The following is a 26,283-nucleotide window of genomic DNA, read 5'->3' as shown; positions in this document are numbered from 1 at the left end:
CTCAGTAGCAGCGAACACACGGACCAGATTACCAATGGAAACGTCAATGCTTCTCTTTTATTCCGTTGAATATCTTCTTGCACTTCTTCTTTTTTTTTTTTTTTAAACAAAGAAAAGTCCCAGAAATACAATAACTTCTAGGTCTTTTGGTTGATATCTGAATTGAAAGGGCCATAGAGGACACCACCTAGCACTCAAAGATCAACAAATAACTGTCCCTGGAGCCCTAGTTGATTAGCTGTGAGAAGAGAAATAAGAAGACACTTGATTTTGAAGCTCTCATCAACTGATTATCTTGCTTTTTGGTGGTGAGGTATATTACCATGGAATATATATTTTGTTCATTTGAATTGTTCAAATCCAAACAATTACCTGAATCTTAGGACACTGTTTTTTGGGAGGGAGGTGAACAAGGGGGAAGAATTGGAGGAGGAAAAAGATTCAGAGAGCAATGAAATCCAATTATACATAGGGATGAACCTGGCTTCACAGATACTTAATACATTTACTTTTTGTGATTGTCGAGTTGACCAGAGAATCAGTGAATTTTAGAACCTTGGAGAACTTTGAGGCTTAACTTGGGGACTTTTTTATTTTTTATTTTGGTGAAGAGTGTTGAGGCCCAGAGAGGGTATATTTCTACTCCATGTTATGTTATTGCTGCAAAGCTTTCACAACAGTCCAGCTGCTCTGACTCAACTGCAAGCAGTCCAGGGAAGACTGTGGGCTTCAGAGACTGTCAGACCCACATTTGAATTGTGTCTGTGCTTCATACTTGGCATTTAGGGCATCCAGAAACACTGGAGGCTGATGAACTCCTCACATGGTAGTATATGTCACACACTTAGCCTAGTGCATGTCACTGATAGCCCTTATCCCATGTTGGTCTCCTACCTCTCTGGCTCTAGGTGCTCAGACATAATGAGGGGCTATCGGTAAAGTTCCCAGTCCAGTGTCTGGTGCACACATTAGTAGTGTATTTTCAGCTCTTTCATCAACCAGGAGAAAATTGCTTCTTACAATCCAAGTGCTTTGGAAGTTCAGAAGGATTATCATTTTCTGGATTCATTTATTGATTCAAAACTGTGTTACTGAGAGAAGAAGGTAAGATTGAGTTTGTTTTAAAAAAATGTGTAGCTAGAAGAAATTTGGGCTGAGTGAGACCTTACAGATGGTAGACCACCCTCCTCACTTTACAGATGAGGAAACATAGGCCTGGATTGGTTAAACACTTTTACCAAGGGCACAACTAGTTACCATAGGCAGGGCACTTTTGGTGATCTCAGCATCTGAGAGTGCTTAGGTTGGAGTGGAAGGATCTCTTGTCATCTCAGCTACCCCCACCCCAACATTGCAGAGCCTCCTGGCTCCACTGAACACAATTTGAAACCACAGGTGTCAGTTCGGAAATTGTCACAAAGGTATTTTACCTCTTTTTAAAATGTGGAAGTAGGGATCCCTGGGTGGCGCAGCGGTTTGGCACCTGCCTTTGGCCCAGGGCGCGATCCTGGAGACCCGGGATCGAATCCCACATCGGGCTCCCGGTGCATGGAGCCTGCTTCTCCCTCTGCCTGTGTCTCTGCCTCTCTCTCTCTCTCTCTCTCTCTCTCTCTCTGTGACTATCATAAACAAATAAAAAAATGTGGAAGTATAGTTGATATATAATTAATTTCAGGTGTACAACATAGTGATTCAGCAGTTACGTACATCACAAAATGCTTATTACTACAAATGTAGCTACCATCTGTCACCATACAAAGCTATTACAATATTGACTGTATCCTCTATGCTGTACTTTTTATCTGGTGACTAATTTATCTTATAATGGGAAATTTGTACTTCTTAATCCCCTTCACCTCTTTTGCCCTACCCCTAACCCTCCTCTTTTATGGCAACCATCAATCTGTTCTCTGTACCTATTAGTTTTGTTTGTTTTGTTCTTTAGATTCCACATATAGGTGAAATCATATGGTACTTGTTTTTCTCTGACTTATTTCACTTAACATGATACCCTCTTGGTCCATCCATATTGTTGCGAATGGCAGGATTTCATTCTTCTTAATGATGGAGTAATATTCCATTGTGTACATATGCCACATATCCATTCATCTGCTGATGGATACTTATGTTCTTTCCATATATTGGTTATGGTAGATAATACTATAATAAGCATGTACATAGATCTTTTGAATTAGTGTTTTTGTTTTCTTTAGGTACATACCCAGAAGTAGAATTGCTGGATCATATGTTACTTCTATTTTTAGTTTTTCTGAGAAACCTCCACACTATTTTCCATAGTGGCTACACTAATTTACATTCCCACCAACAGTGCACCAGGGTTCCTTTTTTACCCCATCCTCACCAAGATATTTTATCTTATATTTTTAATGCTAGCCATTCTGACTGGTGTGAGGTGTATTTCACTGTGGTTTTGATTTGCATTTCCCTGATGTTTAGGACTTAGAGTATCTTTTCTTGTGCCATCTAGATGTCTTCTTTGGAGAAATGTCTGTTCAGTTTCTCTGTCCCTTTTAATCAGATGATGATGATGATGATGATGATGATGATGATGATGATGATTTTTGGTGTTGAGTTGTATGAGTTCTTTATGCATTTTGGATATTAACCTCTTATTGAATGTATCAGTTGAAATCGCTTCTGTTCAGTAGATTGCCTTTTTGTTTTGTCTATGGTTTCCTTTGCTGTGCAAAAAGCTTTTTAGTGTGATGTAGTCCCAATTTTTTATTTTTGCTTTTGTTTCCCTTGCCTGGGGAGACAGATGCAGAAATTGCTAAGGTCATTATCAAAGAGTTTATTGCCTGTATTGTCTTTTAGGGGTTTTATGGTTTCAGGTCTTACACTTAAGTCTTTAATTCATTCTGTGTATGGTGTAAGAAAGTGGTCTAGTTTCATTCTTTTGCATGTAGACTTTAATTGTAAATTAATTGACTTTAAAAGTGTGTGTTTATTTCTGGGTATCTTTAGTTTGTTCCACTGATCTACGTTTCTGTTTTTGTGTTGCTACTGTACTGTTTTAATTACTATAGCTTTGCAATATAGTTTGAAATCTGGGATTGTGATACCTATAGCTTTATTCTCAGTTCTCAAGATTGCTTTGGCTATTGGGGATCCTCTGTGGTTTCATACAAATTTTAGGGTTGCTTGTTCTAGTTGTGTTATTTTGATAGAGATTGCACTGGAACTATAGATTGCTTTTGGTAGTATAGACATCTTAATGATATTGGTTCCAGTCCATGAGCATGGTGTATTTTCCCATTTGTGTTATCTTGAATTTCTTTCATTAATGTCGTATGATTTTCTTTTTTTTAAGACTTTTTTTTTTTAAATTTTTATTTATTTATGATAGTCACAGAGAGAGAGAGAGAGAGGCAGAGACACAGGCAGAGGGAGAAGCAGGCTCCATGCACCGGGAGCCCGATGTGGGATTCGATCCCGGGTCTCCAGGATCGTGCCCTGGGCCAAAGGCAGGCGCCAAACCACTGCGCCACCCAGGGATCCCGTCGTATGATTTTCAGAGTACAGGTCCTTAACCTCCTTGCTGTTAAATTTATTCCTAGGTTTTTTATTCTTTTTTTTTTTTTTTAAGATTTATATATTTGAGAGAAAGAGAGAGAGAGAGAGAGACCGACCATGGAGTGGTGGGGAGACAGTGGAAGGATTTTCAAGCAGATTCTCTGCTGAGCACAGAGCCTGACGTGGGGCTCAATCCCAGGACCTTGAGATCATGACCTGAACAGAAATCAAGAGTTGGCTGCTTAACCGACTGAGTGAGCCACTCAGGTGCCTCGTTAGGTATTTTATTCTTTTTGATATAATTATAAATCATATTTCTTTTTTTTTTTTAATTTTTATTTATTTATGATAGTCACACAGAGAGAGAGAGAGAGGCAGAGACATAGGCAGAGGGAGAAGCAGGCTCCATGCACTGGGAGCCCGACGTGGGATTCGATCCCGGGTCTCCAGGATCACGCCCTGGGCCAAAGGCAGGCGCTAAACCGCTGCGCCACCCAGGGATCCCATAAATCATATTTCTTTTTAAATTTCTCTTTCTCCTAGTTCATTGTTAGTGTATATAAACCCAATAGATTTTTGTATGTTGATTTTCTATCCTGCAGCTTGACTATTTGAATTCGTTTATTCAAGTAACTTTTTTGGTGGAGTCTTTAGGGTTTTCTATATGTAATATCATGTCACCTGCAAATAGTGACAGTTTTACTTTTTCAAGGCAATCTACTCTTGGGTAAGCTACCAGATCGTTGTATAGGAGAAAATTAGGGTGCTGAACTAGCATTTTGTATAAGTTCACTACTTTAAACAGGAGATTCCCCTGATCTTATTTTAAACTTCTATAGAATTAGAAAAATATTTCAGAGAAACAAACTAACCAATGATGTATCATTCCATATCCTGTCTCAGTGTCAAATATAGAGTACTGAGCACAAATTTAATTTGAGAAAGTTGACACAGTCTCATGATTGGAAAGGATTCAATGTCTGTGTCTTAATTCTAGTTTGTGCCTCACTTCCATTTTGTGGAAGGATCCGGGATCCTTTTTCTTAGTCGACTAGTGTTGACACAAATATATGCATCTGTGTTGTTTGCAGGATCATAGGATCTTCCTAGAGATAAGCTCTATTGACCTCATATAAGGAGAAGATGCTTATTGAGTACCTACTGCACATATGGTTTCACTTAATCCTTTGTGATTTAGTTACTCTTATCTCTACTTTGGAAATGGGAACAAAAGAGAGGTAATCCCCACAGTCATCAGTAAAAGGAGGAATCAGGATTTGAACCCAGTTCTACCCGAAGCCCATGCTTTTTGTAATCTGCATTACACTGTTTAGTAGTTATGGCCTCATTGGATTTATATTGCCAAAATAGCATGTGACCCAAAATCTTAGGGATCACAAGAATAGAAACTATTCATAGGGTGCATGGGGCCATCAGTTGCTGATTTTTTTTCTTTGAGATCTGTGGTCAATAAGATTTTTTTCTTACAAGTCTGTTTTCATATTATACATTCTTATTACTCAGATGTTCAAAAGGGACCTCCACGCCCTGGTTGCATGTTGCTCTCCAGGAAGAAACATCCAGCTGAGATTTTTTCCCATGGGTTTGTCAACTTTTGGAAGCCCAGCAGCCATTTTTTAAACAACATTCAGTGTTGTGAGGTTTGGAGGGCTAGAAACTAATGAACATCTTTTAGAAAAACACAACCTGATGTAGCACCTGTTCACCCTATGAAGTTGTAAGAGAGCATAGTGAAATGATGGTGTGGTACTCACTCATTTCATTGTCCTGTCAAGGTGAAGAGGAAGTGAGGGCCTAACAATGGTTCAGTTGAGGTCTGGGGCAGGCAGGCCTTCCAAGAGTGGCCAAGAAGTGTGTAATTCAGATGATTAGTCCAACTCATTTTTTATATGTGATTGCAAAATAAGAGACCTTACATGCATATGTCTCATATCCTATTTCTCCATTGTTTGCTTTACTCATTCATCTAGATTTAATTGCCACTTCACAGTAGTCTCCCTGAAATCTTGTTAAATAAATTGCCTATTGCCACTGTAATTTTGGACGTCTTATATAACTTAATAGCATTAACAAGGGCTGTCCTCATCTTGTTGTCCCTTTATTTTGCTCCTCACTGGACCTCTTTGTCTCTATCCATTCTGGTCAGGACAGCCTACGTCTACAGCCAAGAGTTTTCAAGAACTCTTTATGAGGGTGAGATAAAGGCTCTTGGGCCTTCTGTAGCCATTCTAGGAAAAGGTATGGGTGCTGTATAGAGAAAATGGTGAAGATCTAGTCTACCTCAATTTGTGTTGTAATATTGCTGAATTAGGTATTTTAATCTTGATGGAAGAGAAGAAAATAAAATTTGGAAGGTTATAGAATAACTTTTCCCTAAATTTAGAATTATGTGTGAGCGTGTGTTTGTGTGTGTGATATGGGTGTGTACATGTTTAAGTTCCCTCTTTATTGCTCTTATCTTTTAAAGCAAACCTTAAAAAAACCACAAAAAACAAAAATACAAATACCAAAATGCATTTCCTTATGGTAGGATAAACATTCAGCTGTGTCATTTGCAAGAACTCAATAACATAAACAAAAATAAACCAAGCAATTTTCATAGCGAGTTTTTGTGTTTAGTATATAGAGTATTTCTGGATTGTCATCAAGCCAGCATTTATGACCACTTTAGAGAAATAAAAATTTTAGTAACAGAAAATTACAACATTGTCCAGCTCTTGATGGGGGGCAAGGAAAGAGAGGAGACTACAAATGATCTGAAGAAATAGAGATACATTTTCCAAGGCATGCAAGGACAGGGTAGAGATTAGAGCTGCCTCACAGAGGCCTGAACCTAACACCAATGTAAGGTTCCTCAGTGTCCAGTCCATCTTCAGAGAGGGCTGGCTCTCAGTGGCTAATGAAGATGGCTCTTCAGTTTTGTTTTAGAACTTATCCTGCCCAGCTGCAAAATAGAAGTTCTCTTGTTCATGTCCTTCCGCTAAGGACTAAATGAAATCAGCTCAAGTTTTTACCATCTTGGAAATAAAATCCATAAAATTTATTTCAGGTCTCATTTGGCATATAATTGTAAAATTTCCTTATAGTTAAAAAAAAAATCCCTAAAACCTATTCAGTTCAACTCTGGGAAAACATTAGGACAGTGTTAAAGGCACGCTTTTCCTGAGGCCCTGTAGAAGAATGTATCCTTTTCCTTTCAGTGGGGTTCCTCTCCCATTTGCCCTCTATAGACGTTCCATTTCTCCTCAGCACTCTGCATTGAGCCAGCAGTTGCCTAGAGCTGGCTTCAGTTCTGCCCCCATTGTCCACTCTGATTCTGAATCACACACACACAGTGTGGTGACCTCTCAGTCCTATGACCTTTCCAAAGGCCAGGCAAGATATTTCTTGAGCATTAAACCTTCTGATTTGCCCCTGACTCCAGTTCCCTTCAGGGCATTCAAATTCATCATGTCCTCCCTTCCAGATGGCAGTTTTCAAAGCGTGGTCTGAGAGTTCTTCTTTTCTACTGCTCATGTTTCCAATATGATAAGGTCTGTAATTTTGATTCTGGCAGGAATTAATAATCTCCTTGCTATATTCCTAATTAGTTTTTCATTAGAATCACTGTTAGGGTCTATTCATTCCTTTATTCTATGGAGGCTTTTCTCCCCCTCAGGTGACAAGCCAGAGTTGGTGGCAGAGGTATTCCAAGGAGGTTTTAGCTCTATTAAAGGCTCCATGGACATATTTTTTTCTCCATCCAATTAAGAATTTCCCCTAAAACTATCCCAATAGGAAGCAGGTGTTTCGACAGAGCTCTCTGAATAACTCAACTTTTCAAGACCACTGTAGTGTCCTCCTCATTTGGATTTATACTTCCTGGGTTCTAGGCTTTGGAAAACATGTCATCCATGTAGATAGATTATAAAACTGTCTTGGAAAGCTCATTTATCTTCTTGCACAAGTTAACTCCTGTGTAACTTCAAAATGATTGAAATAGTGATAGAAAAACCATATTTTAGGCTTTACCTAAGAAATTTTGACGTAAGACTTGCTTACCTCTTGTCTCTGGGTATGCGATAGAGTTAGATGCCTTTGGTCTAGTCAAATTTATAATGACGTCCTTGTTGAAATAGAATAGACCAATGTTAACTTCTGGTCTTTTCAGTTCTAGATTTTTCTCCAAGAGCCATTCCTTCCCTCCAACTGTTCACTGTTTTCATTAACTCCTGCACAGCTCTCAGGTCTAAGAACTTGGGAAGGAATTCCAAGGAAAGGCCTGAGTTGGAGCTTACTCTGTGGTCTGTTACTGAGTTTTTTTCTACTTCTTCCGTGAGGCCTGGCTCCTCAGGGTCAAAGAGAGCAGTTGTAGGTATGGTGGTTTTCTAGACCTGGCTCTTACCTGCATAGGTTAGGCTGGATCAGAGTGAGAATCCAGAAGACTCACACGTTCTTCATCCTTAGAATTGGAACTCAGGAATTTCTGATAGTCTGTGGGAACTGGAGCCCTCTTACCTTTTAATTATGGAACAATAATTCTTTGGCTGGAGGGATCTGCAAAGATGCTAACCTACTTCTCTAACTCCTAGAAAGCTTAAACCATTTTACTGAGGTGCTTGCTATCTATGTTTAGAGTAAATAGTTAGAGTGGGGCTAAAGTTCTTCTCTACCTGTTCTCCATCCCCAAGCTTAGTATAAAATCCACCAAAGTAAGTCTAAGCCATAAGGTGGAGACATAACGTTGATGCTTGTCACTCCAGCATTCTGCTGGCACATGTCTGGAGAGAGAGTGCTAGCACAGGCATAACTGAGACGGCTTCTGTGGGAGTGTGCACCCTTGACTTGTTAAGATTGATGACAGTATAAATCCCTACAGTCAACACACTCCAGCTCCACTCAGAACTGAAACATTTATTGAGCATCTTCCCATGGGAAGATGGGACTTACGGATGAACAAGACGTCAAAAGTTCCAGAGTAGAGGAGAAATGTACAACCATGAGATCAAGGCCTTGCAGGAGAAGATGGAATCTGGCTATAGCATGCTGCTCCCTGTGTCTGCTAGGTTGAGGAATAACTGTTCAGGGGTCATTTGACTGCAGAGACAGAGACCTTCAGAAAAGCCCAAATGAGAGGTCTATTAGAAAGATGAAGGGACCCCTCACCAAGGCTGCTCTGTATGGTTGTACCAGGTTTGCTTTAGGTAAGGGCTCCTGGCTGAAGGGATGTGTGGTATGAAATTCAGCAGTGCTAAATGCTGGCATGGGACTATAGAGGATGCTCTTCTTCTTCACTTCCATATTTTATTTTTAAAATAATTTCCAATTTAGAGAAAAGTTGTGAGAATAATACACTCATATGCTTTTATCAAGATTCACCAGTTTTTAACATTTTGGCACATGCATTTTGTATCTATTGTAGTGCTTTCTGAATCGTTTGAGAGGAGGTGTGTTAATATTTCAATGTATATTCCTTAAGAACAAAGACATTTCTTTATGTAACCAGAATAAAGTGATCAAATAATAGGAAATTTAATAGTAAAATAATGCCTTTATCTAATCTGTAGTCCATATTCTAACTTTGTCAATTTTATCAATGGCATTCTTTATAGCATTATATTTACCTTAAGCACAGGATCCATTCCAGGCTTTTGAATTGAATTTAGTTCCCACATCTCTCTTTTTTTCCCTCTCTCTTTTAAAGATTTCTTTTCTTTATTTATTAGAAAGAGAGAGAGTGCAAGTGTGCATGTGTGCTTGGTGGGGTGGGGGGTGGCAGTGGGAGAGGGAGAGAATCTCAAGCAGATTCCACACAGACCATGGGGCCTGACACGACCCCAAGATCATGACCTAAGTGGAAACCAAAAGTCCAGTGCTCACCCAACTGAGCCACCCAGGTACCCTCCGCTCTTTTTCTCCTCCTTTAATTAAATAGTACTTTGACCTTTCTTTGTCTTTTGTTACACTGACAGTTTTGAAGAATACAGACCAGTTATTTTATAGACCATTTCTCACTGGGTTTATCTGATATTTCCTTATGATTGGATTCAGGTTATGCATTCTTGGCCAGATTCCTATGTAGATGATGTTATGTCCTTCTCAGTGTAACATATTTGGAGACATACGATGTCTGTCTGACCCTTATTGTCGATGTTAATTTTGATAACCTGATCAAGGTAATCTGGTTTCTCCACTGTATGGCTACTGTTTTTACCCTTGTAACTAATAAACCATCTGTGGGAACACATTCTAAGTATGTAAATATCTTGTAACTCATGGAATCTCAACCTCAGGATTTAATGTCCATTGATTGTTCTTGCTCACTGCTAGTTGAATATGATGGTTTTCCAATCTACCACTTTCTCCATATTTACCAGTCACCATTTTATTTTAAGAAAGAGCCCACTATTTCCCCTTACTTATTTATCATCTATTTATAATCAGTGTGGATTCATAGATTTATTCTTTCTTTTTTAAAATTTTTTTAAAGACTTCATTTATTTATTCATGAGACACACACACACACACACACACACACACACACACACAGAGAGAGAGAGAGGCAAAGACACAGGCAGAGGGAGAAGCAGGCTCCATGCAGGGAGCCCGACGCAGGACTCGATACTGGGAGTCCAGGATCACACCCTGGGCTGAAGGTAGGCACTAAACCGCTGAGCCACCCAGACTGCCCAGATTCATTCTTTCTTATAGTGGGTTGATAATCTGTTATTTTTAAACTTGATGCTGAAATTATCAGACATTGGTCAGTGGGGAGCTCCTCTAGGCTACTCCTGTGTTTTTTTTTTTAAGATTTTATTTATTTATTCATGAGAGACAGAGAGAGAGAGAGAGAGAGAGAGAGAGGCAGAGACACAGGCAGAGGGAGAAGCAGGCTCCATGTAGGGAGCCCGATGTGGGACTTGATCCCAGGTCTCCAGGATCATGTCCTGGGCTGCAGGCGGTGCTAAACCGCTGAGCCACCAAGGCTGCCACTCCTGTGTTTTTTGGTCCCGCCACCATTATTTGTTAAAGCACTTCCTTACTTTGTGGAGTAAGAGGATATTCCAGGGTCATCTTGTATCTTCTTTGTCCCCACCGTGTAATCATCCATTTCTCCAAGGAGGTCCTTGATTCCTTTTAGTGGGAAATCGTGGGTTGCCGATTTCATTGTGATCTGATTTATCTTTCTTATGTTTCTTTTTTTGGGGGTGGGGGGGAGAAAAAGAAGATTCCTGTATACTTTCTTTCTTTCCTTCTTTTTCTTTTTGTAAAATATCGTACAGAATGTCTTTCACTTAACAATACATGTTGGAAACCACCCCAAATGGGTTCATATAGATCTTCCTTTTTTGCTTGCTTGTTTTTACTAGTTCCACTAGTTCCACTTAGACTGTGTGTATGAGTTTATTCAACCACTCTCTCTCACATACACACACTCCTTATGTTTTAAAAGTATTTTCTCCTAAATCTTCATTTGTCTTTTCATTTTACTTATAGTGTTTTTTTTCCTAATTGAGCTGCCTTGCCCCAATTAGACTGTTAAGAGTGAGTGCCTTTTTTCAAATATTCAGAATGGTGCTGTATATGCTGATGTAGCCTGAATCTCAAGAAAGTTGGCTGCAGGAGGAGAAGCTGTGATTCCTGGGAACTGCATGCCTCTAGTGGGGAATGGAGGCCATCAGCACCCCTGTGAACCTTTCTTTCCTAGAGAAGCTTGGGAATTTGGTCAGCTTACTCTGGTGGTCATCTTACTATGCTTGAGAGAGTATCACCAGTTGAGTCCCTCAGCCTTGTTTGTTTTGGGATCTATAAAACAATTGGTGGAGCAAAATGAGCTGGGATGCCTGGGTATAGAATTGTTGGCCTGAAGGGTTGGTAGAGCCTCTAAAGTCTTTCTTTTAAAAAGTATTTTATTTATTTATTCATGAGAGACGCAGAGAAATAGGTAGAGACATAGGCAGAGGGAGAAGCAGACTCCTTGCAGGGAGCCCAATGTGGGACTCGATCCTGGGACCCCAGGATCATGGCCCAAGCCGAAGGCAGATGCTCAACCGCTGAGCCACCCACGCGCCCCGAGCCTCTAAAGTCTTTATGCGGTGCCAGGCACATAATGAGCTCGTACTTCAAACCAGGTATCATTATCATCATTATCATCATCATTTCTGCTTTGATAGAATCCTGTTCATGTTTTTATGTTAACCACTCTTCCCCAGAATCCCCTGCCCCCCATGCATCTTCAGATGACGTGTGTGTGTCCAAGCTGTCACATGTGGGACATTATATGCCTTGTTAAGGAAACTTAGAGTAACTCTTTGTCTCTCGTATTGCTCTCTCCCTGTCCTTTTACTTTTTAATAAAGTAGAAGTCGAATATAGACTCAGGTTTATGGGGGAAAAATCCCTTTTTATTTGGATAATTTGAAGAGTACATAGCAGCTTAGCCAAGACATACCCACTTCCTCCCATAACTCACATGATTATGCTAATTCAGAAGAAATGTGTTGATGCACTATTAAAAAGCATGATCTGTTTTCAGCTTCTGGGTAAAGAGGAGAGCAGCAGCCTTTAGTGGCCGTGTCAGTTTTGCCCGTATTATTATGTGCAGATGTGCCAGCTGCCAGTAGGCATTTTCTCTCTGATAGCGCTAACCACTTAACCGTGGGTCAGCAAGGTGCAGCTCTCAGCCAATAGATCTAATTGCAATCCTTCTATGTTCCCTGTGATTGCAGGTTTCTTCGGCTCTATAAACAAATAGTAATCAACTAAACCTGTTACCTCTGAATAGAGATGTCACGATATGAAATATTAACTGTTCAAAATACAGTAATGATGGTTTAAAACTGTATTTGTTTCTTGCAAATAAAGAAAAAAAGATTTAAAAAAAGAAGGGAAAGTCAGAAGCTCAAGAACTGGAATTCTGAAGGGCCCTCTGGCTCTTTTCCCTCTACATAATGAAAAATTGCATATGTATACGACATGTTTTATGTGGTCAGATACAGCGTAAATATTGTGTACATCTTTTACTGGAGTAACAATGCATTAGCAGCATCACAAATAAGCTCTGCCTCAGCATCTACATTTTTATGACATTTTTATGTTAATGCAAGTCAAACTTATGTTTTGTGATGTATCTAATCCACCCCAAATTAATCCATTTGTATTCCTATAATCCAATCAGCTCCCGCCTCCCCTGCTAAAAAGTTACATGCAAAGTCCAAGGCAGAAATATAGCAGTAAGTCTAGGCCCAGGGAGACTTGGCTTTTAGAAGATGCTTTTCCCTTCTGGCACACGGAGGCAGTATGGGGGCTTTGCATGGATATCTTTGGATGTGGCTGTGGTGGGGGAGGAAAAGATGTGGGAGGGATACTACCTGTGTTGAAGCTACCCGCATTGGTAATATAATGTCTTTGTATTCTTAATTTTGTTGTTTTATTTTATTTTTTGATGCTTTTTGGTTAACTTTTCCATCCATTCAGACTTATGATCTCTGTCATGTTTCCTAATCTGGGTGCCAGGATTCTGTGAAGCACTTACTTTATACTCAGCATTATGCTAAGCCTTTATTGAACATCTGCTGTGCACGATGTATATGCCATATTTATTGAACATTTAATTGTATAGAATATGTATGCCTGAACTGGAGACCAGCTTTTTCCCAGAAGTCCCATTTTGCCTGTATCACCCCACTGAAGATGGAGTATCCATCAGAATTTGTTTGGAAATTTTGGGTTCTGATTGCCTCTTTCTGGTTCTTCTGAGACTGATCTAGAGATGTAGGAATTCCTACATTGACAGAAGCTCTATGGTATAGTGGAAGAAACACCGGGCTACAAATTCTTGAGTCTAGATAGAATGACATAGTGATGGAAAGTCCACGCTTTTCAGTATGCTATCGTAGTGTTCAAATCCCCACCAACTCAGGAATGACTGGGTCTCAGTTTTCATATCTATGAAATGAGGATATAACACAAGGTCGTTGAAAAATACTGAGCTAAGATATGTGAAATAGTGGCTGGCACTTAGGAGGAGCTTAACCTATGTTAGCTACTGGCATTATTAATCAGAGTTTTTAAAGTTTGGACTTGTGAATTCTTCTAGGCCAAGCTTCTTAATTTTTCGGTTGAAGAGAGCTGTGGGACAAGGCCTGGAAGGACTAAATGCCGTACTCATAGCCACGCGATTACACGACACAGAGCTGGTATAAGAATCCAGGTCTCCAGACTTGCAGGCCGGTGTCTTTCTAGTGCACCTGCTGCTGCCTTTCTTGCAGAGGAGAACAAATGTAAGGAATGATATAAAAAAGCTATATCTTTGTTACTGCCCTGAAGCATGTAGCTCAGGGCGGTGCTTATTGATCACCCTTTAGCTTGGTTGATCTTGAGACAAAGGGAGCATGTCCCCAGGCAGCCTTTGGTGATGGACTTCAGGACCAAAAACCAGCTGGTTTGAGTCCCTCCCTCGAAGTCTCCATCCTGAACAAGCCCTTTCCCTGAGCACTTTTGCCAACTTCCCCATCCCTGCTGATTTTCAAGGATGAGTGGACAGACATCTTCCTGGGGCTGGCTGTCTAAGAAAAGCCCAGGAGCCACCAGGAAACAAAGGCTGAGCTCATCATCTTTTCTTTCCTTAACAGAGAAAGGAAAGAGGTCTTAATTGAAACTGGGAGCCAGAGACTGGGATGTTTTTTTTTTTCTTTCGACCATAATTTTGGCATCCCATGGAAATGGTCTCCACCTAAATGTAATTCTTTGTCTCTCCACCTCCCTTCCCTCCTTGATTCACCTCACGTCTTTGCCTGTGGAACTATCAGGTTGTTCTGACTCTGGATATTGTAGGAAATAAGCTCCTGCCAACTAGGATCACAGAATAGGACTTTCTTCCTTGAGCCTTCTGGCATGATACAGAGTTGGAATCTTCTATCAGTTCGGATTTAACTCAAATGGGTTCATGTGGTTCATACTGAGGGGAGCATTGTCAGTTATGTATATGAGAGAGAGAGAAAATGGTGGTGGTGGTAGTGGCAGCGGTGATCTGTGTGTACATAGGTGGGGGTGGGCTTGGCGGGATAGAATTGGCTTGAAAATCTGCAGTGGGCTCTTTCCTCCTTTAACACTGATGCTGGGTAATTAGCAAAATGCGCACAGGGTTTTATCCATATTCATGCGCCCTTTCCCACAAGCATAAACAATCCAGTCTCTATTATTTCCTTGCGTGTGCAGCTCCCCCCTCCCCCTGCCACCTGCAGAGCCCTGTGCAGCTCTGTTCACATCATTCTGGCTCTGGTTGGGAGGGAAGGGGGGCCCTTGGCCTGGGTGTGGGCACGGGGAGAGGACTCCACAGAGAGCAGAGGGGGTGCCTCAGCAAGGCAGCATCTGCGGCAGGTTGGAAAGTTTAGCAAAGTGCATTCGCAGCTATAATTACATGCAGTCCTTAAGAGGACCCTGTGTGGTAGGTACGGTTATGTAACTACTCCTGTGTGACAAAGGAGAAAATGAGGCACAAAGATGGGACTCTGCCTTGGTCTGCCCTTCCAGATCATTCTCCATCCTGCTTTTGCCTTACCCTTTGCCCTGGTCGGCTGACCTTGAGAGACCCCATTATCCAGCGTCTCTTGTCCTCCGGCTCTGACGGGAGATTAGAAGGCTCCAGGAGACAGAACTGGGGTTCCCTGCTAGCGTTGGGTTGGAGGTGCCCATAGTCCTCTGCAGCAACCTTTTTTCCACACCCTGCACTGGCCGCCGTTACCCTGCAGGCCTTTTAGTCTGTCCTGCCCCATTCAAAACTGGCAATGTTAAAGGCTTCCTGCTGCCAGAAGCCTTTTTGCTGTTCCTTGTTGGTTCCCTTGTCCTTCCCACATCTTTGTAAAGAGTACTTTCATGCATTCTTTACTATTAAACTCCTTGAGTGAGCAGCCGATGCCTGCTGGGTGCTACAGGATGTGTAGCTTGCAGTGACCACACAACTGGTAGGTAGAGCCCAGCATTCCTCCTTGCTCACCCGGATTGTTTGTATGAGGCCGTGGTGTGCCATTGTTGCATCACTGGTGTCCTCTTCTTTGTCCCCTTTCGGTGGGTATTTGAAACTAGATCTGGATGCTGTTCCATCTTTTCTATCCTTTATGAATATTGGATTTTTTTATATAGACTTCTTCATAGAAGCAGGACCCCAGGGATGGGGGTAGACCATGCCAAGGGAATCAGAGAAACCCAGTCTTTTTTTTTTTAACCTGTCTCTTCTGCTGTCTGAGGAAGTACCACATTCATGAGTGCAATGTAAGATGTGGGTGGGATCAGAAGTGGCAGGTGACCATCATGTGCATTCATTTTCTGTCCTAATCTCTCCATGAGCTTGGGGATTTGCTAGCCTCTCTGAATTCAGCGTTCGTGAGGTGTGATCACTGTTCTTTCCTCTTTCTTCATACATGACATGAAAGCAAATTGCCCAAACATTCTACCTCATGATGCGACAGCGCAAGATAGTTTCCTGCAGTATTCATCAAACTCAATGGTACTTGGCTTTTCCATCTTTCACCTGGTGCACATGTGGAGGTAGGCAAACCACATGGTTGGAGGGGCTCCCAGGGTAAAGGGCAGGAGCAAACTGCACTATCATACTCTGTTCTTGCTTTGAAAGGAAGTTTAATGCAGAGCTGTGCATCATTTACATTCCTATTTGATAGTTATTGACTATGTGCTTACAACGAACCTGGCACATGACAGGTCCTAGAAGGAATATTGCAGGAGCTTATGGCATGGTGTTTCCCTTCGAAAGATGTATACATTTATTAGAGAAATAAGATGAACCTGGAAAAAAAAACTAGGCAGATATGTAGGAGAGTTTATGTGCAGATGCTAAAGTAAGCAGTCACCACGTTATCATATCTGGTTGTACTATAAGGAAGCTGGTTACAAGGATGTTGGGGAAAGCTTCATGGAAGAGCTATTAAAAGGAGCAGAAAGATTTGGTCCCCACTGGTCACTGAGTTTGATATGACCACAGATCTCCCTTCTTTGGGTTCGGAGCTGTTTTCCTGGAAAGGATGCATGCATGTTCTGAATTTGGTCTTTACAGTCATGGTATAGTTTCCCCACTATAGGCCCATGGTTGCCCGAACTGCTACAATACCTTTGCCTCAGGGAGTTTTTTCTTTCTGTCCTATGTGACGGAGAAAAGTGGATGGTGACAACGTGCTTCCCAGTGGTGGGTAAAGTATTTCCATGGAAAGCCATTTATATCTAGGCACTCGGTTATGGAGTTTATTCTTCCCCTAACACCCCAAAGGCAGAGAGTAGCTTGAAAAAAATCACTAAGAAGCCCTTAACCTTGTAACATACAGTTTTTGCTAAAAATATATATTAATAATATATTATTGAGCGAGCATAGATGAAGAAGGCCAGGGAGGGAGGAAGCAATAAGAGTGTGAGCAAGGTCAGTGCTCTTTGCCCGCAGACTCTACAATCAATAAGATCTGGTCAATAACTGCTTTATTACTGCACTACCACCCGGAGCAAAATCATTTTTAAATTAAGAATATATTTTGCAAAACTGAATTAACAATATTGAATATTTTGCTCTTTGATATGACTAGCCTTCAAAATCAAATTATTAAGTATGGAAAATGCTTACCAGGTGAAGTTTTGCTTTCTTTTCCCTCCTTACTTTTCCAGCCACATTCCCTCCTTTCCCTTGTGCTCAACTCCACTCCTCCGCATCCTCCCCCCCACCCCCGCCCCCCACAGCTTGGGAAGGAAACAACAGCAGATTTTTAAGATCTCTGGCACAAATGTGGATGTAAATTAGTATTGAATCCAGCACATGAAATTTAGGAAAGGAAGATGCATTTACTCGAGTTGAACAGAACCATGCTTTTCCTCTGAGAGAAAGGACCAAGTAGAGAAAATTGGGAACTTTCCACTCTGGTAAAACTGATGCCAAAAAAGTCAATCCTTGGACTTGTATAATCTTTGGCAAGCTGTGAAATCTTACCATTCCTCTGCCCCAACCACTACCCTTGGTTACCCCAGCTCACATCCCCTGTTCTGTTCTTTCCTCTTCTCTCCACAGATGGAAGGGACAGAGGAGAGTCTTCCTTACATGACTCACATAGTGCAAATTTAAAGCATCGGTAAGGCCAAACTCTCCCTGAGGACTACGAGAGGTATTCTGAGTAACTGTTAGGCAGAGTGGGTTTCGAAGGCACCCGTAGACCACAGCTCTGGGATATAATAACCAATATTATTAGAATTTCTTGTACAGCATCTTTGTGAAAACATGGGATTTTGGTGCTCACATTTTCAGAATTTGCAATAAGCTCTTCTCATTCCTTCTATCTTCTTGGGCCACTTTTCACTGCTTGCCTCTAGGGATTATAATCTACATGTAATTTGTAGGTTATTGGGTTTGGTTTATATAAAGTAACAAAGAACAGTAGAAGGAAGAGTCTCACCACTCAATATTGGTCATGTTGCAAAAACCCATTCCTGCGTTCTTCATTTTTCAACAAAAGGATAATAGTGGTCAGGCCATCCATTGGCATGTCTACTTGTTATTTGTATCAGATGACAGATCTGTACTTTGGAAAAGTGGTATTTGTTCAAAGTATTGGTGCTGGCTGTTGAAAAGGAGGGAGGGGAGAGGATGGTAGGAAGGAAGAAGAAAGAAGGGAAAAGAAAAAAAGGAAGAAAGAAAGACAAGAGGGAGGAAGAAAGACAGCTGACGAAGAGAGGAAGGAACTAATATTTATTTAGTACTTCCTGTATGTCACTGATTTTTGGAAAGTGGGTATTAGTGATCCCATTACATAGGAGCTCAGTTGGTTTAAGTAACTTGTGCACGTCAGGCAGCTGGTAAATGGCAGAGTTCGAACTCAACCTCAAATGAGTCTGTCTCTAAATTCTATGCTCTTTCTTTATCCCATGCTGCCTTCTAATGTAGAATGTTTTTGAGCCTGTTGTCCGGTGAATGATTTTGTCCAAACTTAAAATACATAAGCTCCTTAATCACTGATTTTTAACTTTTTTTATAGGTCATGAATCCCTTTGAGAAACTCGGGCAAGACATGGCCCTCCCCAGGAAAATACATGCACACATAAAGTAATTTCAGAGAGTTCATGGGCCTTTTGAAGCATGGTGATGGCCTTCAGGTAAAGACTCCTTGCACACAGTGCCCTAAAAGAGAGGCATCCAGCAAATCTAGCTTTCCTATTTAGGAGACCACGAATCTTCACTGTTAGAGCTCCTCTTTGGCACCGAGTCTTTCAGAAACCAAGTCTAGATCAGAGCTAGTAGTGAAAGTGGAGGATGAGAAGTTGAACTGTATTTGGCTCTGTACTTTTGTGTACTTATACAGTGTGTCCACAGGATTCATGGTTGTGCATCAAGGTTGTTTGTAAAAAGGCCTTTGAGCACAGAGCTCTGGCTTGTTCAGACTGACTTTCTGCGTTTCAGAAAAGGTTATAGGACATCTAGGTGTGGTAAAGGTCCACCCGTTCTTGAATACAAGTTATTGTCCTTTGCTTTAATGCCTCTGAAGGATGTGAGTGAATTTAAAAAAAATTTTTTTTTCAATTCTGTTCAGTAAATGTTGCTCAGCCCCTCTGCAAAGGGCCAAATACAGTGCTGTGTTCTAGGGATTAGGAAGCCAATCACAGTCTACTGTTGGCTTGCTGACGGTTTAGTTCATCTTGACTGAATCCTAAGGTTGGGTTACTGATCAAGAAGACAGATAATTCAAAGTTAGCAAGACCCCCAGCACATCTGGGCCTGCCTGGTGCCTGACCCAAACTCCTTTCCAGAACCCGAATCTTGCCTTTGGTTTTGCTATGATGATATTTGCCCAACAGTGTTCTCAGGTGTTTAATTCAACACAGATTTATGGAGCACCTCTAGCATGCCAGGCATTGTGCTTGGTGCTGGAGGACAAAAAAAGATGACTTCAAGGAGGAGTTTGTCTTTGAGGAGCTGATATTCTACGAGGGCAGTCAGATCATACACTCTCCCTAAGAAAGGATGATCAGATAATGCTCAGGAGAGGTGGATGAATGCTATGTGGGAGAAACCAGCATGCTGGATTTTTCAGTCAGAGGTGTGTTGCTAACCTCAGATAGATTCGGAGCATGTCAGGAAAACACTTTGGGATGAGCTGAATTAGACTGTTTATAGGTTCTTGGGATTCAAAAAGGTAGTCTAATGGAGTGAGGGTACTTTTTAAATATGTGGAAGAAAGAAGAGATTATTGGAGAAGACATCTTAACCTGGGGCTTCTAAAGTCATTAGATATTTTCATCTGTAGGTAGCTTACATTCTCCATCTCCATCAAGGATGATGGAGGGAAGTGACGAGAAGATACTGGATTACAGGGACCCCTATGCCATTCTATTTCTAAGAATGGTTTAAAATTACTTGTTTTCTCTAGAGTTTGAATAGCACAAAGGTAGAGAAGATATTTGTGCTTTGGTACATTGGCCAAATCCTTCTCACTAGTTACATTTTCAAGTTAAAAAAATGAAGTTCTTCTTCTTCTTTTTTTTAATATATAGTTTTCCTTTAGTTCTGGAAAATTCCCCAACTGAAGAGAATTGACATCCTGGTAACTCAATTCCCCCCACCCCCCCTTTTGAGTTCTGACCCCCAGAAAACCATCACATGGCAAAGCAACTGATGCAGCTTGTTGGGTGCAGTACTAAAGATTTTCTGTATCCACAGGGGAAGTCTGAGTCCTGGGAGGGATTCAGAGATCCATAAGAAGGTGGTGTTGGAAACCACCTGTCACAGCAAAAGAAATTCCGGATTCCAGCACAACTCCTGGCTCTTCTAATACCTGGGCAGGTACATTTGGAGGCTGTGGTTAGGGAGAGGAGATTTGAATGCTAGATTCTACAGAATCAGTTCTGGGCTCCAGACCAAATTCTCTATCACCCACAAAGAGTTTTCTGCTCATCTAAGCACGCACATACCTCCATCCTCTGCTTTTCACGGAATTCACCACTCATCCTAGCACTTCCTCACATGCCAGCCTTTCCTGTTATTTAAGGGTGCCAAGCACATATGGCTTGGCTCCTCTGCAAGAGTATAAGAAGGTGCAGGTACAATAACTCTTGTATGTACTCCCTACATTTTATTGTAAATGCTTCGCCGATGCTCTGTTAATGTTTACAGCATTTTGCATTCAACTGAATCAAATTGACACCATTCATTCTAGTTTTCCCTGAATTTCCCACCATCACAAACTGCCCTGAAAGTTTTCCTGTTCTTCTGTTCTTGTTAAGCTCCTGCTGCTTCCTCAGAGTCTGAAGGTTCTACATGCACTTTCCTTCTCTGGGACTTCTGGAAAGACCCCAGTGTTTAGGGTCATTTGTTGGCCTTTCTTGTTTTGATTCTTCTCTCTAGCACTAACTTTCAGCTTCTTTCTGTTTTAATCAGTGGAAGCTTAGATGCACTTCACCTAATTTAGATCATTCTGGTGATTTGCCAATACCCCAGCCTTCCTAGGGCACTGTGATAGGCTGTCTGCAGATCTATGTCTCCTCGATCTCCTGGTGTTCTCTCTGGCCTTCTGAAGCAGGGAGAATGGACCACACTGAAGCTGATCTTAGACTTAAGGAGGCAAGCTCACAAATCCCACAGTGACCTGTGTTGATGCCCATCAGTTTGAAGTAGCTGCTCTTCCTTCCCTGTGGGGCCCCGTGTTCTGATGCAAGTCCTGGTCCCAGTGAGTGACAGGTGCGACCAACGGCCGCATGAGTTGTTTCCTTTGGAAACCACAGCTGTGAGTAAGGCTAACGGATGGCAACGGTGCCACTGGGCTCTCTGGGAGCAATGCGCTTGGCCATCTTCAGCCTCAGGAAGGGCTTGCAAACTTGATGAAAATAACTCAGGAGGCTGGGTTTTGGTGGCAATTGCTAGTATTCTGGAGGTGGGATGTACCCAGGAAGGAGTCGGGGTTGGGAACCAAGATTGTGGCATCAAACAAACTGGATTAAGGGTCAAGTTCTGCTACAGCTTTGTTACTTGGGGCTATTATTTGTAAACCTCTCTGAGCCTTAATTGCCTACCAGGTAAAATGAGGGTAATGTCTAGTTTTTAAGTTTATTGTGAGGACTGATTGAGATAAAGCACTAAAACATTTTATGTCTGAGACATTTAATATTCAAGAGATTTTAGTGATTATTATTATTATTATTTAGTGATTATTATTACTACCACAAGGTGGGAAGAGATATACACTCTCTCCAGAGGCTCACAAGTTTCCTTCAGCTGAAGGAGCTGCCGGGTAATGGCAGTGGTGATAGTACCTATATCATCACTTTGTTGTGAGAATCAAGAGTAAGGCACTCAGAATAGTGTCTGACACATCGAAACACCATAGTATTAGCTTTCATTATTTTTATTACCCTCATTATTTTTGTTTACTGAGATCCAAGGGCTTTATTCTAAGATGTTGCCAGAGAGTTGCCTTGTATTGATTTGGAACTGGAATTTGATAGGGACTCCCAAAGCAGAGGAAGTGGCAACAGCTGTCCTAGTTAGTTTGATATTTGAAATACTTTATTCTAGAATTAATCTCTCAGATGGAACAAAAAGAGGAAAACCATGGAGCTTTCCACAAGAACAGAAACTAGTTCATTTCACGATGTGACCCTATTTTCATGTATTGATCCTTGGGAGCTGGAGCTGTTCCCTTCCCATCTCCTTCGTCTGGTCTGTTGCATCATCTTAAGCTGCAGCTTACAGAGTTACCTACAATAAGAACGCATTCTTGAAATGGGTATTTTGAGCCTTAGAATACTTGCTGGTTGAATAATTCCAACCATAGTTTTCATGGCTGAAGTGGCTCCTTTTTTTTTCTTTTGTTGTTTAGCATTCAATTTTTTTTTTGTATTGTGTAACATTAATCAGGAGACAAATGTGTATTCAAAAGAAATGAAAATATCAGAAAACTCCAACCTGAGAAATGAACATACCTTGGAATGCATGATCAAACTGCTTCTGAATAATTAGTAGCTTTATACTCTATACATTCCATGCAATATTCCTTTCCTACATGGAAAAGTTTTTGTCTGTGTTCATCCTTTTCATGCTCTGCTTAAATATGGTTTCTGGATTGTGTTCCATGTCCCTGAGGCATGCAGTCCAAGGGAAGGAGCCAGAACTGCTTCTCAGCCTGGCATGGAGGGGAATGTTTTAGTTTATTTTAAACATTAACCACCCAGTGGTACAGTAATTTGTTTTTGGATTTTAGCAAATTGGTTGTTTTCTACTACCTTTTTGAGAATTTGGACACTTCTTTATTTTTTTTCCCCTGGATTTACATGGAGATTCAGAATGACTTGGGGAAGAGCTAAAGAAGACATATTGCTGTTAACAGATGCAGGACGGACACCACCTCAAAGGACCAGCACCCTGAAGATGTGAGTTAGAACTATAGTCATACTGGTCATAACACCCTCTTTGACTCCTAAGGATAGATGTTCTGGGTGCCTCTCTGTACCTGGAGATAAGGTCAAGTCAAACGCAATATGGAGTTTGTAATGAATTCATAGGATCATCCACTTAGAAGATTGGGTGAAGGATGTGGAAATTCCCTCTCACGGCATGCAAGGGCTAGAATGAGGCCAGCTCAGAGTGTGAGCCTGCTCCCAAGGCAGGCAGGGAAAGGTGGAGACAAGGGATTTGGCCCCTGATGGTGAAGCATGAGATGGAGAAATCTTCATTTCATGTGCCCCTTGGCCTCAAGTGTGGAACTGGGTGATCGTGTAAATGAATTTGGAATTGAAAGGCTTCAGCTCATAAGGGGACACATAGCCAAAGAGCTTGCAGAAGATACGCTCTTCTACTAAAGAAGGCAGCTCTTCTCCAACATTTATTATAAATGCCTGAGACTGGTGGGAACTTAGTAGAATTGCCCAGTTAACCCTCTGCCTCACAGTAGGCCTCACGAGAAGAGCTGATCTTGACTTGTGTTTTACATCTCCCAAGGAGACACCTTGTGAAGATTTCCTTATGTCTCATGGTCAGGAAGTTTTTCCTACGGTCTAAACCATATTTCTCTAGCTATATTTTCAGTTTATATCCTTCTCGAGCTGCCCTCATTCTTTCCTCCTGGATGTCTTTATCTTCTCTCTTGTAAGACCAATACTAATTACTTTAGTTCTTTCTTTTCCAAGGGGATGATTTCTCCTAAACCTTGTGTCATTTTTTGAGTCGCTCTACCCATATAGGTATTTTTGTGGCTAGAAGGAGAGTCCTTCTGGGATGGTATTTTTACCCCCGGGTGGATCTGTGCTGTGAATAACCTGAGCCATTCTGGAACCATCCCCAGACCGGGCAGGTGGCAGCCCCATTTGCTCTTTCCTAAGCGCCAAGGCAGAGAAGCAACTCTGGCTCCTTCTCTCTGGACCGCATGCCTCCGGAACACGAAACTCAGTCACAGACACCATATTTAAACAGAGCAGGGAAAGGATGAAAATAGACAAAAACCTGTCCATGTGGGCCAGGAAAGCTGCATTTCCAATATGCTGTTAGCAAGACCCTGCTGAGATCCATATAGCAAGTAGTCAGGGGATGGTGAGCAGTGTGGCCACCCATGGGTTCATTCCTGGACATTGGGGTGCAAGACACAGGGAAGGGGCAAGGTCTAGGGCAAGATGAGTAAGTTAAGACCTTTCCCGAGAGTATGGTGTGGTAGGACTTAAGCAACTTAAACTAAGAGAAATAGCACAGTCCACAGAATTAAGGTCTGGGCTTTAATGGTGGAGACCAACCATTTGAAGGATTCTTCAGATAAGTTTTAGAAGTCCAATATATATAAAAAACATCAAAGATTTGACCAGTGTGCTTTTTCCTGTGGTTCCTAGAGTTTATAGCTAGGGCTGAAAGCTCAGGACAAACACAGCGATGAGTGGCCACGTCTTCCCAGGCTTCCAGGGAGATGTCAGTTCAGAGAACAAGCCTGATTACTCCACTTCCCCAGTGTAAGAGCCAGGACAGCAGTGTTCATGAAGTTCCCCCTTGCCACCCCTGAGAGCTACAGAAGATGGATCCTGCCTTTGCCATGGGTCTCCTGGCTGTCCATGGGTGATTGATGATAGTAGGAGGAACTGACTTCCAGATACTGCTGCACTGAAAGTGTGTGGGTGTTAATCAGAAAATACGGCCAAAATTATGTGGTAATAGCACCCTGGAGAGCTGTCTGGGGGCCACTCCATGTCAGTGGGGCAGGTTGATGCTCCCATCCAAGCTCAGTGGACCCAGAGATGATGAGTTAGCCTAACAGTTCTGGACAACAAGGAGATGACCGTAAAGTCTTTCAGCCAATTTGGGCGTGGGCTGCCTCTTTTCTTCTTACTCCTCCAACCTGAAGGAGATGATACCCACAAGAGGGAGGGCTGGAGCATGTTTCTGAGGAGCCAGGTCAGACCTCCTGTCTGCTCTTTACTACTGGAATTGAGCTCCAGTCTAGGCTCAATTCCTATGAGCCTATGTCAGCTTGAGCTTCTCAGAGCCACAGTTAACAATAAAGGATGAGATCCTCATCTCTAGGATGAGGAAGGGGAAGAGGGAGGGAAGGGGAAGAGGAAGTTTAAATTAAATGTGAGAATTAAGTTGAAAAATGGACAGATGCAACCCCTGGGAAGACAGGTGAAGAGGGCATGTGGATCCAAAGAAGGTAGCTTGGGAAGGGAGGACCCAGGCTTGGGTAGGAAGGGAGAATGCTAAGAATCACTTTCTCTCTGATCCCAGCTTGGCCTAAGGCTGACACTGACTTCGAGTCAATCAACCTCAATTTGCTCTAATGAAAGAAGCTCATGGGTCAGACTGGAGGCCTCTACTTACGTTTAATGGACTGGCAGGAAGACCCGGTCCTTCATTCAATTGTGGTCAGGATTTCAGGCTTATTTTTGTATTGAGTAAGGGTCAATTCCAGTTCAGTTCCAATTCCAGATTCAAGTCTCATTTCTTGCATACCTCCTACTATATATTTGGTCCTGTGCTATGCTCATTCATCAAGAATGAGGAAATTGGATAAGATAAGCCACATCTACTCTTAGCGGCATGTCTTTGTAGATACTATTATCTTCACTCATTTCCCTCTTGCCCAGCCCTATCCAAGACTACACACATATTACACTCCTCCAGGAAACCTTTTCACACCATTAGCCATGGGACTCCAACCCTGAAAGCTTCCTCATAATCTGTATCACTCAGTTCAGCCCCCTCCGGGTGGTCTCGTTCATCTCATCCCAACAATCATATGGAAATCAGCTCAAAGACAACAAAGACATGCTGCCAGGAGTGGATGTGCCATGTCACGCAGTCTGTTGGTGGAGGTCTCAGCTTCTTAGTGAGTTTGGCTTTTAGCACATCCTAGAGAAACCCCCTTTATTGTAACTGTGGCTCTGAGAAGCTCAAGATGACATAGGCTCAGCCACCTTAGGGACAGCTGGCAACGCCTTAGTCCAGGCCTCACTCAAAACTCAAGGAGCAAGTGTTCTATGAGAGAGGAAATGGAAGTTTCTAGCTCTCTTAAGGCCTCAGCCTAGAACACTGGCTCTGTGTCACTTTTGCCATATTCTCTTGGTTGCCATGGGTCACAGACGCTGCCAATTTGAGTGGAGGGGATTGGATTTTGCCTTTCAGTGGGAGGGAATAGCAAAGATTTGTGTTCATCTTTAATGTGCTATATCTTGATGAGAATAAAAGCATGTTCATAAGCTCAGTATGTAAAACAGAGAAGGCAGGAGATTGAGA

At 41.8% G+C, this 26,283-nt stretch overlaps 1 long non-coding RNA gene across 1 annotated transcript; it reads right to left on the bottom strand.

Annotated features, from left to right (window-relative positions):
- Nucleotides 1-22,058: 22,058 nt before the first annotated feature.
- LOC119873690 lies at nt 22,059-26,003 on the bottom strand. Its single transcript, XR_005366094.1, has 2 exons — nt 25,369-26,003; nt 22,059-22,272 (listed from the first exon to the last, which is right to left on the bottom strand). It is a non-coding gene; the product is annotated as an uncharacterized LOC119873690 (long non-coding RNA).
- Between the last annotated feature and the right edge of the window lie 280 nt (nt 26,004-26,283).

This window comes from Canis lupus, chromosome 10 (assembly GCF_011100685.1).
Source record: "Canis lupus familiaris isolate Mischka breed German Shepherd chromosome 10, alternate assembly UU_Cfam_GSD_1.0, whole genome shotgun sequence".
Lineage (NCBI taxonomy): Eukaryota > Metazoa > Chordata > Mammalia > Carnivora > Canidae > Canis > Canis lupus.
The sequence above is the reverse complement of the archived record's forward strand: the minus strand, read 5'-3'. Positions and strand labels throughout refer to the sequence as shown.